Source organism: Coptis chinensis, chromosome 9 (assembly GCF_015680905.1).
Source record: "Coptis chinensis isolate HL-2020 chromosome 9, ASM1568090v1, whole genome shotgun sequence".
NCBI classification, from domain to species: domain Eukaryota; kingdom Viridiplantae; phylum Streptophyta; class Magnoliopsida; order Ranunculales; family Ranunculaceae; genus Coptis; species Coptis chinensis.
In genome coordinates this window covers 55511294-55522926 of record NC_141464.1, presented here as the reverse complement: position 1 = coordinate 55522926, position 11633 = coordinate 55511294, and positions in this window count along the sequence as shown.

Sequence of the window (11633 nt, the reverse complement as noted above, 5' to 3'; positions counted from 1 at the left end):
TTTACGAAAAGGCAACTAGACTAAGATGCAACTACCCACGAAATGCAACTAGTCGGTTATCAGACAACTATGGGAATGCTACGTTGATTCGATGATAAGGAGTTAGAGGGGGATTGATTCCACCTTAACTCAACTTAATCCACTAGCGACGAGTCGTCGTAATCCGAATTGAATCGCTCCCGGAAACAATCGGTTCTTCCTAATCCCTAATTACACATGGCATTTCTACCAATTAATAATTAGCATGTGAACGATTAAACCCATTCTCATGGTGAACTAAACGTTTCTAGAGTGGAAAGGAAATTACGACGATTCTACGATAGTCGGAATCAAGCTTTCATCAAGGCTTCTCAACCCCCTCTAATGGAGGTTTAGCCGAGAATCATTACGCAATCATTTCCGGTTAAATTAAATCTAAACATAATATAAAGATTGGAAATTTACTAATTTAAACAATAATGAAATCTAATTTAATGACTAAAATGAAATAAGGACAGGAATTGAAATTAGATCTAAGAATTGTAATTGACAAATCGAAATCGAATCAATAACAACTATTTTATTATCTAATTCAAGGGAGAACAATCATTCAATACTAAATTTAAAACAAGAATAAAAACTAATTACTTTACTCTAAAACTAGATCTAGAACTAAGGTTTAATGGAGGCTAACTAATCTAGGTCTAACTATCTACCAAATAATCTACCATTAACTAACTACCTAACCTAACTGCCATTAACAAAGAGCTAAGCTTTTGTTTTTATACATCCAGATCCAAAAATCGTGCATGGGCTTGGAGCCATGTTTTGGGCCAGAGAATCAGGCCCAAAACCCATCTTTCGAAATTCAAAGGCCTCTTCAGCAGCAGTTGGCTTCCACAGACTTTTCGTCCACTTCTGCTCCTCTGATTGGGTCAAGTCTTAGACCATTGGAAAGCTCTTTCCGAGCCGGTCGTTTTGACATAAGGTAGGCCCAATTCCGAGATATGAGTCCAAAGATATGGCATTTGGAAGTTCTCAATACTTTTGCTCCTTTATCTCGCTAAAAGTGGCACATTTCGCACATAATGGACTTTGAAGCCCTGAAATGCATAAAAACACGTAATCAGTATTTAACTCTTACTTATTATTCACATAATTGGTCTAACAGTATGATTATTAAGGGGTTAAAACTACAGTTTTGGGCTCTTATCAGCACACCTTGTCTAGATCGTCCTCTGTGAATGCTATGGAGGTCGTTGACTGAGGGTTGGTAGGAGTGATGACTTCAGCTTTGTGGGAGAGGTGGTAGATCTCCTGAAGCGCTCCTACCCTTCTGTGCTTTTCCCGACCTGAGGTTTCGTCGTTGGAGGTATCAGTAATCATGTTAATTACCTTTTCCTCGTTGTTGTCGGAGGAGTGCTGTCTCCTATTGTGCCTCGACCGACCTGGAGATTTAGATCTTCGAACCGTTCTGCTCCTGCTTCTGTTGTTGGCAGGTTGTTCGTGGCTGCTGCTCAGCTTCTGTGGCGTTTGGCATCCAGTTTATGCCTAAGGTCGCTTTCTGGTAGGAACTCTTTCAATTTTCCCTCCTCGACTAAGTCTTGGAGGTAGTGCTTGAGGCTCCAATATTCATTGGTGTCATGGTGGCGGAGCTTGTGAAAATGGTAGTATGGACATTCTGGTATGACGATTATCTTGTTGATGTTGGGTTTGAAGTATAGTGCTGTATAGATCTTCTTCAGGATCTGGCTCGGCGTCCTGGAGAAGTTGGAGAATTCCCTTTTTGTATAAGAGGGCTTGTGGGAGCTGGTGCCCCTGTTGTTGTTGTTGTTGCTGCCCGAGTAGTGTTTGTTTTCTTTGGGTTCTCCCTTGTCGCTTACTACGATAACTTCTTTGCCTTTGCGCTGGGCCAGCCACTCTTCGTACTTTATGTACTTGTCAATTCTGTGATATAGTCGTCTAGGCGTTCTGGTTTGTTGCGCATCATAGATCCTGCTAGGTCAGAGTCATCTAGGAGAGCGTTGGTGAATGCAGTAGTTGCAAAGCTATCCTTTAAGCCTGGCTCCATTGAGAGGAGCTCCTTTTTGAAAGGTCCTAGGAATACGCAGATCGTCTCACCATGTGCTTGCTTTAGTTGAAACAAAGGAGTCCGTGTCCTTGTTTCTTCCCCGCTGGGATCTAACTCTGTTGTGAACGTCTCGGTAGCTTGTCGGTTCTTGATTAAGTCGAGGAGTGGCGTGTAGAACCATTCTAAAGCTTCGTCCTTCAGGCTGGCTGGAAAGAGCTTGCATTTCAGGTAGTCGTACTCTGGAGCGCTGTAGAGTGTGAGAGTCTAGCTAAAACGAGCTACGTGCTGACCTGGACACGAGCTACCGTTGTACAGCGGGAACGTTGGTTGGATGAACTCTGAAGGAGGTTGCATGTCCCTGATTTCAGTTGTGAATGGTGACGCCTTGTACGTATGGAGTATCTTCTGAGTGATCTGGATCGCGCTTGTCTTGTCGTTCGACTTCTCCAACCTTTGTGCGAAGTCTTCTAACCTTTGATTGGTGGTGGTGGTGAGGGCTGTGACGGCGTTGTTCTCCACTATGTCTGGAGTGCCGTTGTTGGCATTAGAGGTGGCCTTCTCGCACATCTTATGGTTTTCTTGTTGTAACATGATGAAGGCCTCCTAGAGCGTCTTCATCTGATCTGCTAACATCTGAAGTGAGGGTCCATGGTGTTTTTTCTGACCAGTTTCGTGGGCTCGAGAAAAATGTATGTTCTTTTCATAAGGAAACAAACTGGCAGACAGCGCCAATGTAGAGGTTTGGTGTTTAGGGGACAACGACCTGACGATTTGTTTGATAGGGAATGGTTGTACTCTTCTTAGGATAAGAGTTGCTTACGTATCAAGTTTATTGGGGGTAAACTTGAATCAATCCTTACATAGTTCATCTCTCTCCACTTATAGATGTTTGAGCTGACTTTCCTCATTTGCTCCAGGCCGTTATGAAGTGTAGATCCACCTTGTGTGCTATCTTGATGATTATTCCATTACTCGATATTACAAAGTAAATGTCTCCTTGATTGTTCGTTGACCGAGCTCGTGGATTAAGCTTAGTTGATTTGCTTCCATAAATGGTCGTGGATGAATTAGGGGACGACACGGGTTTGGGTCGTTGAGTGCGTTCGATGGATAGGTACGACTGGTGTGTGGACCGCGTGTCTTGTAGTCTGAGAATGGAGGGTACTTACACAAGCTTATCCGAGAATGATGCTTGGACTCTATTTCGATGAAAAGCAGGTGAAGTGGTTGACCTCTCTAACAACTGAACAATTTATGATTACATTATAGATGAATGTAGGGGTTTGCCCCTTGCAATTGTTACAAAGGAATGGGAAGGGCGTTGAGACTTTAGAGACGAGGACCGAGCTGTTTGTAGAGAAGTGTAGGGGATTTTTCTAGTTTTCCCTGATCTTCCTCTGTGCCTTGTGATCTTGGAACCATTTAATGAATGAGATGGGATGAGATGATTGTGATTTCAGGGTTGAACCGTCTGAAGGTTGCTGTCACACCCCGAATTTCGACAGAATTCGGAAAAATATTATTTGTTCCCGACTCTTCGATTTCCGAGGTGTGACACACTCTCCACTTCCAAAAACCCTTAAACAGTTTAAATATGCGGATAATTAAAAACCAATAAAAATTTTGAATTAATAAAAGTCATCTTCATTACAAAAATTTACAAAAGAAAATACAAATAACTTTGTCTCAACAGAAACTCTATATCACCTCAAAGGAAAACAAAGCCTATCTTGAAATGCGACGCTAACGCAAACCACGAGCAGCAACCAATCTTCTTCAACACTAAACCTGTCAAGACTTATCAACTGTGTTCATTTAATGAACACACCCGATAAGCAAACATGCAAATCGGGTCAGCATTATAAAAATGCTGGTGTGAGTAGCTCTAAAATACAACATATACTTATACCAAATATATACACAATCCATACGGCATTTAGTTCCTCCACCGAGGTGCCTTAACTTTCAACAACTAATATAACATCCTTAAGTACAATAACTAAGGCAGGTAGTTCCTCCACTGAGGCGCCTTAACTTCCCACTAACCACACAACAAACCATACGCATAATAAAAAGGCATTTAGTTCCTCCACGAGTAGGCTTTAGGTTCTAACTAAACTATAACCACCAAAGCATATACAATCAGCTATCTAAATATATATCATTAACCACATATTACCATAATTATATTAGTTAAGACTTTCTTTGCGTGTCCACTAAAATCCGCGTCATATCTATGTCTTACCTAGTTTCCACCGCTACCATAATCGCTACCCAACGCCGAACATGTACATCCACATGCCTCCCCTTACATAATGAACCACTCCGTGCGTAACCACCCCCTGGCGGGATGCGCGACACCGTAAATCCTCACCGCGGAAGCCAAATATATGTAAAATCTCGCCACTATTCGGCATAAAATATTAGCGATCTCGTTCTATATTGCGAACGGAATAATCAAGCCACTATTCAAATTTCGCCGGAGGGGCCATTCGACTTTTATGAAACGCCGGGAGGGCCAATCACATTACTTTACCGAAGGACATTCAGATTAACTCAAACGCCCGGAAGGGCCAATCACATTACTTACACCCGAAGGCCATTCAGATTAACTGAAACGCCAGAAGGGCCAATCACATGAGTTGTGGTAGCTAGGTTCTAGGATTTTCGTTACGTAATTTATTCAAGTGTCATACATTAATGACTCATAATAAAATTCCAGTATATCACGTGCAGGTCAATTACCTTATTGCACTAAGCCACAATATTTAGACATATCTCAATTATTTCACATAACCACTTTAATTCTTTCACGTGTCAATATATTATTGCACTTCACCACACTCCCGTGGGCAAATATTCATTAATACTATACTACCTCATAGTAGCATCTCACATATATAATAATGGAGCGTTTATATACATTTCTCAAAGATATTGCATTAATATATATACTCCAACATATTATATCATGTCACAATTACTTCAACGTATCGGATACATTTTTAGTATAGCGTATTAGGAATATAACGTCTCCTAACATTTCAATATCGTCACGTGTCAAAAATACACAACATCAATGTCCAAACTTTCTTAGATACTGACAACTAAATTTATACAAGCTTCCACAGTATTTTATTACTACATGTGTCCATATAATATACAACATAAACGTAGCACAATTAGACAGTCCACAGTCCACAATCAAAGCCCAATATATATGTGTTTTATACACTACTCACGTCAAATCTAAATTAGATAATGACCAACCAAGTTATACAATATCCGACAACGTTTTATTATTACATTTATCCATAAAAACAAATATGCGAAAAATTGGAAAAGTCAACATTCCACAGTCAACGGTCAAAGTCAAAGTCAACACATCATGGTCAAGGTCAAAGTCAACATGTCATGGTCAAAGATCAAAGTCAACCGTCAATGGTCAACGATCAAAGTCAACCGATAGTGGTCAAAGTCAACGGTCAAAGTCAACACGTCATTGTCAAAGTCAAACTGTCGTTCCATGTTCGACAGGTTCAGGGTCATAGCCATGGTTCATGGTTAAGGTCAATGTGCATGGCTCATGGGCTCATGACCAAGGAAATGGTTCGGACCCAACTAGCCAAGCCCAACCTTAGAACCCGAAAGTCTAAAAGTTTAAAAAACCCAAATAGATCTATTTTAAGTCCTATGGACTGGCCCCAAGCAATATTAGAACTGGCCCAAAAACTTTGGAATTTAACCGCCCAAAACACAACCGAAGTTCGGCCGAAAATTGAACTGAAACCGCCCAACAAAACAAATGAAACTGCCCAACAAAACAAATGAAGCGGGCCATAGACTAATATTAGAACCGGTCCAACAATTTAGAACATAATCGGACCCCAAAACAAAAGGTTAAATTCGCCCAAAACAAACCAAATAAGGCCCAACTCATCAACTAAAACCGGGCCCAAAGAACCAAGCCCAAGCCCCGAAATGGGTTCTTGTTCATCTTCTCAATTTTCCTCCACCAGACCACCAAAACGCCCGGCCACCACCATCTCCCATTTTATCAAGTCGGTTTGATCCCCACACCAAAACAAACAACATTAATGAAATCGAAAAGCTCGAATCATTCAATCCCCATTTATACATCAACCTAGATCTAAAATTGAGCGCCATTAAAGCTTGTTTCAAGCTCTTTACCCTCACTCGACAACCCACTACCACCATACATCAAACCTCCAACCCACCATACAAAACACAGTTCAAACCCAAACAAATAAACCTGAAATATCAAACCTTCATAGCCTAGTAATGGCGTTTTTCCCTCGGGGGAGGGGGTTGGGGGCTCGCGCCTCCCTTCCAAGCTTCACCGGTAGCCCATGGCGACCTCAATCACCACCAATGGCAATCGCACTAACCCCACAACCCGAACCCACAAAAACAAAACAACCTAATCAAAGGCGGTCGTTTCATGAAGGGTCAAGCGCCTCCATGAGCGCTGTTCATAACCCGACGATCCACCCCTAATCCGGCATTAAATCCAACGATTTCAACCATCACCAATACCCCGACAGTTCAATCACCAAACCCAAACCACAGTAAATCAAAAAGTGCAAACAGAGAAAACAAGGAAAAATGATGATTTCTCTATTGGACTTTAACTGCCCTTAACGCCCATCAAGCTTGGACAGTTAAATCTAAATTTTCGGAGTTCGAGTTTTAACAACACGACAGGACGCCGAGTAATGAACAGTAAAATTTAGTGAAAACATAGGACAATAAAACGGTTTCTGTATTCCGGTGAAATAGCAAAATAGCTACTCACCTGTATGAACAGCTCCTACGAATTCCTCCGAGTTCGAGTCGTCGCGCTCCACCCTCCAGCAAACAAGCTTCAAGCTCTGCCTCCATTTTTATTATTTTATTATTCTCCATGAACCCTATTCTCTAGAACAATGTGTTTATATACTTGGGTCCGAAACCCAAGCCCAACACAGACTCGGGCCCAAAAACCAGGCCCACGTATCCCGAACCCAATCCAACGAATTTTGAAAATAAATAATTAAATAGATAAAAACGTATTTTAAAAATACGGGCGTTACAGCTATACACATCTCAAAAGAATCTCGTCTCGAGATTCGGAAGTAAAGCTATACGAACAAATAACGTTGGTTATTAACTTAGAACATACCCAAGAATGTACGTTGATTAAACTTAAGCAATATAACGTTGGTATTAATTATTTTTAAATGATTCTAGAATATATGTCCTCATGCCATTACAAAACCTATTACAGTTTAACTGTCTATATTAAAACAAATTATTACTATCACTTAAACGTAAGATAAATACATCCTTTCTCATTAGCATGCAGTTTCTTGACACGTAGCAAACTCTACGAAAATGAATATTTTACTTAAATTAATCAATAATATGGGGTAAGTTCATCCCTGCCTAAAATATTATGGAGTTTTCATTATCATGCACCAAAGAAAAATTTGTGCCCTAATACACTCAAAATAAAAATCACTCATGCCATTGATACTACAATAAAACTTTATATTTACTTTAGTCATGCTCTCAGAAATATTAAATTTAAAACAACTCTTGAATCCTAATTCATGCTTGCAACTTGATCAAATATAGCACGTATCCAAAAATAATTTTTCATATTCATCTATCAAAATCATATAGACTGAAACAAAACAATTAAGAATAAATACTCGACGCTCATTGCTATTATTATTATTACTAATTATTTTAAACGGAGAAAAGATTCAAAAATTAATCTCCATATACAATGACAATTAAAACAAGACTTGTTAACGTATAACATGAATTTTAAAAATTTTAGGATAATATAAACTCACTTCTAATATGTCACCCATACCAAGTTATATTCTCATGGTAATATTTATGAACCATAAATCAAGGTATATATTTAAGAATACTCGAATATGCAAAAATCAATGTGAAACTAATTTAACAACATAAATCAATCATGTCATAATTTATCGGCACAAAGCACACTTATAAGACAAAATAAAAATCCGTTTGTTGTTGAAATACGATCATCATTATATTAAGACATCCTCTACATAAATTCCAATATATTTTAAAAATAACAATTATCACCATTATTTTAATTAATCATTAATAACGTGACCTTAAGAAAACAATTGTACACATGTCATGTTGGCAGAATAATATTATCATCATATATACACGGTAATAGTTCCTCTATATACAATAATATAAAAACGTGTATACGCAAGTATACATATCTCAAAAAGAATACACGTGTATACGCAAGTATACACATCTCAAAAAGAATACACGTGTATACGCAAGTATACACATCTCAAAAAGAATACACGTATATTTTATTTTATTATTCGGTCTATTTCTAACTAATCACCTCTAACAGATTAATCTCTTATACTTTAAAATACTATTCATCCATTAAAGTGTACGAGTGAGGCGAGATAGTTCATCCAACACCGAGGCAATTAGTTCCTTACTTAGTACGTCACAAAGTCATCAGATAATACAACTCATTCAACAGTTAATGCAGCTCATTCAATATAGATTAAAATATCTTATTATTTCTTGAATAATAACATAATTCTCAAATACAAAGTTCACAGACAGGTTATCACACTTAATCCATAATCCATGTGAAAATGAACACAAACAACAAAACAACATTATAGCAGTACACATCATTTTGATCAAATCCGTTAATAATTAATATATTACACATATAACCACTCCTCATATGATAAGGACAATAAAAATCATTTCCTATCCACTCCACAAGAGTAACTAATATAAATATACACATTACACGTACAAACAAATCAATAAAAAATATTGACTCTCTTTATTTCTATATCTCTTTCATTTTCTTTGTAAAAATAAAACAACAAGCGGAAATAGTTTTGAAAATAAAACTTCTTAAACACTACCCATAAACCACGATCCGAGAATCACCTAGACTCACCTAAGTCTAAGCTAACCAAATGCTCTGATACCAAACTGTCACACCCCGAATTTCGACAGAATTCGGAAAAATAATATTTGTTCCCGACTCTTCGATTTCCGAGGTGTGACACACTCTCCACTTCCAAAAACCCTTAAACAGTTTAAATATGCGGATAATTAAAAACCAATAAAAATTTTGAATTAATAAAAGTCATCTTCATTACAAAAATTTACAAAAGAAAATACAAATAACTTTGTCTCAACAAAACTCTATATCACCTCAAAGGAAAACAAAGCCTATCTTGAAATGCGACGCTTAACGAAAACCACGAAAGGCAAAGAACCAATCTTCTTCACACTAAACTGTCAAGACTTATCAACTGTGTTCATTTAATGAACACACCCGATAAGCAAACATGCAAATCGGTCGACATTATAAAAATGCCGGTGTGAGTAGCTCTAAAATACAACATATACTTATACCAAATATATACACAATCCATACGGCATTTAGTTCCTCCACCGAGGTGCCTTAACTTTCAACAACTAATATAACATCCTTAAGTACAATAACTAAGGCAGGTAGTTCCTCTACTGAGGCGCCTTAACTTCCCACTAACCACACAACAAACCATACGCATAATAAAAGGCATTTAGTTCCTCCACGAGGCGCCTTTTAGGTTCTAACTAAACTATAACCAGCCAAGCATATACAATCAGCTATCTAAAGATATATCATTAACCACATATTACCATAATTATATTAGTTAAGACTTTCTTTGCGTGTCCCTAAAATCACGTCGTATCTATGTCTTACCTAGTTTCCCTAGCTACCACAATCGCTACCCAACACCGAACATGTACATCCACATGCCTCCCCTTACATAATGAACCACTCCGTGCGTAACCACCACTCGGAAATGGATGCCGCGACACCGTAAATCCTCACACGGAAGCCAAATATATGTAAGTACTGCCACTATTCGGCATAAAATATTGCGCATCTCGTTCTATATTGCGAACGGAATAATCAAGCCACTATTCAGCTACGCCAGGAGGGCCATTCAGCTTTACTGAAACGCCAGGAGGGCCAATCACATTACTTACGCCCGAAGGACATTCAGATTAACTAAAACGCCAGAAGGGCCAATCACATTACTTACACCCGAAGGCCATTCAGATTAACTGAAACGCCAGAAGGGCCAATCACATGAGTTGTGGTAGCTAGGTTCTAGGATTTTCGTTACGTAATTTATTCAAGTGTCATACATTAATGACTCATAATAAAATTCCAGTATATCACGTGCAGGTCAATTACCTTATTGCACTAAGCCACAATATTTAGACATATCTCAATTATTTCACATAACCACTTTAATTCTTTCACGTGTCAGTATATTATTGCACTTCACCACACTCCCGTAAGGGCAATATTCATCAATACTATACTACCTCATAGTAGCATCTCACATATATAATAATGGAGCGTTTATATACATTTCTCAAAGATATTGCATTAATATATATACTCCAACATATTATATCATGTCACAATTACTTCAACGTGTCGGATACATTTTTAGTATAAAGCGTAGGAGGAATATAACGTCTCCTAACATTTCAATATCGTCACGTGTCAAAAATACACAACATCAATGTCCAAACTTTCTTGAATCTTGCGACAACTAAATTTATACAAGCTTCCACAAGATTTTATTACTACATGTGTCCATATAATATACAACATAAAGCGTAGCACAATTAGGCGGTCCACATCCCACAATCAAAGCCCAATATATATGTGTTTTATACACTTTACTCACGTCAAATCTAAATTAGATAATGACCAACCAAGTTATACAATATCCGACAACGTTTTATTATTACATTTATCCATAAAAACAAATATCGAAAAACTGGAAAAGTCAACATTCCACAGTCAACGGTCAAAGTCAAAGTCAACACATCATGGTCAAGGTCAAAGTCAACATGTCATGGTCAAAGATCAAAGTCCACCGTCAATGGTCAACGATCAAAGTCAACCGATAGTGGTCAAAGTCAACGGTCAAAGTCAACACGTCATTGTCAAAGTCAAACTGTCGTTCCATGTTCGACAGGTTCAGGGTCATAGCCATGGTTCATGGTTAAGGTCAATGTGCATGGCTCATGGGCTCATGACCAAGGAAATGGTTCGGACCTAACTAGCTGATAACCGTAAAAATAATAGAATCCTAAATATTAATGCTACAAGAACACTAATACGTAATCCTACCGTTCTTACGTTTAAATCAAAATCTCTTACTCTCAAAACATAATCATGCAATATATAGAGTAAGGATTCGTTCCACTCTCAATCTATCAAGACTTAAATAGAATTCAATTATTCAAACACAAGGAACAATGGTGAGAGTGATGTGTTTGGTGTGAAATTTCTATTCTACCATTCCCAACAATTGAATCTAAACAAGACATAATATAAGATTCTAACTTTATGAAATTTAACTAAACAATAATCCAAATCTAACATCAATAACTACGAAATGACTAACAACCAAGAAATGAAATTAGATCTAAGCAATAGATAAATGACAAAATCGAATTTGATCAA